Consider the following 3,356-nt stretch of genomic DNA (forward strand, 5'->3'; position numbering starts at 1 on the left):
TTTTCACCTCGTGAAAAATTAGAGATTTTATGGCCGTAAAAAAGAGTTTCACTCAAAACCAAGGATTAATCCAATCAGGTTTTAGAAATAGAGTTGTTTATTATCATTGAAGAAGTGTGTAGTGAGACAATTAATGTTGCAGTAGCACATGATTGGTGGATCATTGACAATGGGGCTTTTAAGTACATGACTAGTCGGCAAGGATTAGTATTTATTCCTAAAGCATGTGGAGAATGCTATCATGGTGGTAGTGGGCAATGATGCAAAGTGTCCAATCAAAGGTTCAGATACTATTTCACTTATGTCCAAAGAAGGTTGCACTAAAAGTTCTTCAAATATTCTTTGGGTTTTAGATATGAAGAGGATCCTTCTTTCTATCTCAACCATCACGGATCATGACTTGCGGGTTTAGTTTGACAAGAACGGTGCAACCATTCTTAATGGAGATGACAAGGTCATTGCAAAGGGCTTGATAGGAACAACTTGTATGAGCTTTTGGCATTTGCAATCCAGGCCACTTTAGGTAGCAACAAACTTTGTCATGAGAGATATGGGGATCTTAAGTATGTTTCAAGATATAGAAAGGTAAGGTAGTTAAGAATTTGCAACTAATTTTTGATACTCTAGATGCATGTGAAGCTTGTATGATAATGGATAACCAACACCAAAAACCCTTTCCACACGAGGTTAATTTTAGGGCCAGGGCTTCTCTTCAGCTCATACACGCTGATCTCTTTTGAGAAGATGAGTACTATTATTCTTGGAGGTTTTTTCTTTCTTTTCACATTGATAGATGATTATAGTAGTAAGATTTGGGTGTGTTTTTTTAAAGGAAAAGTCTTAGGCTTTTAGAAAATGGCTTGCATTGGTTTAAACTAAGAGGAACATAATTGAAGCAGTTCAAAATGATAGACCGAGGAGGAGAATTCATGTACGTTGATGAATTCTTGGATTTTTGCAAGGAAGGAGGAATAAAATGGCAGCTTAGTATCACACCTTGCAACAAAATGGCTTTTAGAAAATGGCTTGCATTGGTTGGAACTAAGAGGAACATAATTGAAGCAGTTCAAAATAATAGACCGAGGAGGAGAATTCATGTCTGTTGATGAATTCTTGGATTTCTGCAAGGAAGGAGGAATAAAATGGCAGCTTAGTATCACACCTTGCAACAAAATGATGTTATAGAGCATAATAAAAGATGTTGTGATTGGATGAGTGAAACTTAAGAGCCCACACAGTTGAAACCTGAAGAGGAGGAGGATAATCCATGCCAGATTGAGCACTCTCTTTCCATACCCAAGACCAAGGAATAGCTAAAAGTGTCCATGAACAAGCTGGTACACTATTTTCAAAGCGATGAAATGAACACGTGTTACCTATCGTTTATAAGGAATGGTCTCTATAATTCATAGTGGTGTTGGTGTTAGCATAATCACTAGGATTGCTGGGAGGCCCTAGAAAGTCCACCACTCATAGGCACAAGCCTTGTGCACAAGCTTGTTGAAGGGAATATAGCTAAACAATTGGGCATCCTTCAAGATGCAACGATTAAGACCTTTGACTTGAGCATCACATATTCATATGGTGATGGATTTTCAGAGGAGAGGATCGTACATCATGATCCTTTTGGTAGGCCTGACATATAAGAGAAGTAAGCTTGGTTCATTGTTAACTCTTTTTTATAAACCCAAAATCCCCATCCAGCCTAAGTTGTATTCATATTATATATAAGCCATGGACCATTGATGAATTAGAGTCAGCCACCACAACCACAAACCTTATATATATTGGTAGAGATGAGATAGGAATTGAGCACCCACTTAAGTTGGGTAGTAGAGAAAAGCCCTCTTGTATATATATATAATGTTTGATAATGTGAAAGGGGGATTCTATCATTTCTCAAGTGTAAATCTTTCTTCTTCTTTGATGCTCTTGCTCTTTTTCTTGCTTGATTGTAGGATGCATGCTTGTGTGTGTTGATGAAGTGTATTGAGTGTGCATGCTTACTTTCTTGAGTGAGAGTGTGATTGAGCATGATTGGAGAAGAAAGTGTTTCGAGCTTTTGGTATTCGGTATTTGGAGTCGCACGTGTGTGAAAAAGCCCTTGTATGTGTGTGTAAACACTCACATATGTGAGTAAGTGTGTAAGAGTGAAAAACCTCTTGTAGGAGCCACTGTGTAAACACTCACTTATGTGAGTAAGTGTGTAAGAGTGAAAAACCTCTTGTAGGAGCCACTTATGTGCGTGTGGAAAGCAATCAGGCATTTGGCATGTGTCATTGTCCGAGTGTGTGGTGTCTCAAAAGATAAGGCTCTAAAAGCCTATAATGTATCCTTTTAAGCATCCATAGGCACTGCTCTGCTAACCCTAACAGCTCTCATTTGGTATTAGAGCTAGTCAGCCCGTTGCGTGAAAGCACTGCCACCCCCAGAGCCACTGTCGGGCTTTTCGAGTGGCGGCGGTAGTGCTAGGCGCACCACCTCAGCCCAGCCCCCCGATAGAGCGGCCAGCTTCACGGGCAGTGCGATTGCGAGATAGCCACTGCCGCCATCGGCCATTCTTCCTCCTCCGCCATGCCGCGGCCCGCCACCTCGACGTGGTTAGCCCGTCTTCTTTGTCGAGTTTACCCATGCAGGGCCGACACCTTCGAATGCTCCTCCTCTGGGCTTCAATAGAGGGACCGGAATTGAAAAACGGCAAAACACACGGGCAATCACGCCTCGAACTGCATGTCGACTTCAAATCAACGGCCAATTACATATGGAACAAGCTAGTAAGATCTCTTTGGGAATAAGATCACTAATTCCAAAGTATTTTTGAAGACTAAATTTTAAGGTCTTTCATTGAAGAATCAAGTGACCATCTTGCAAAGCCCTACCACATTAGTTTAGCAGCTCACTAGCTTGAAGTGTGAGCCTGATGATGAAGATAAAATGTTTGTCCTTACAAAAAGTATGCATTTAAGTGTGCCCATACAATAAGTCAAAAATCTTAAACCCCTATTGTACCATTTGTAATGTAACTCCCCTATCAATTGTATAAACACATGCACCCATGAGTGATTAAAATCTTGAAAACCAAAACAAAATAATAATAATAAAAAACTAAAATAATCGATGTGCACACAAAAAAACACACTTTCTACACACATTTGAATGCACGTGCACACATTTGAATACAAGTATACACTCAAAAAACACACACACCCACATGTGTGCACTCTTTAAACATAATCGACAAAAACTCTGCATCTCCCTCCACGGCAAAAAAACTTGCCGACAATGACCGAGCTAATCAAGCAAGGTGGAGATGCCTAAGAGTCAAAGCAAAGCTACATACCCAAGGTCAGCATTGT

The sequence above is a fragment of the Cibotium barometz genome, chromosome 54 (genome assembly GCF_041138505.1).
Source record: "Cibotium barometz isolate CiBa-2024 chromosome 54, ASM4113850v1, whole genome shotgun sequence".
In the NCBI taxonomy this organism is placed as follows: domain Eukaryota; kingdom Viridiplantae; phylum Streptophyta; class Polypodiopsida; order Cyatheales; family Cibotiaceae; genus Cibotium; species Cibotium barometz.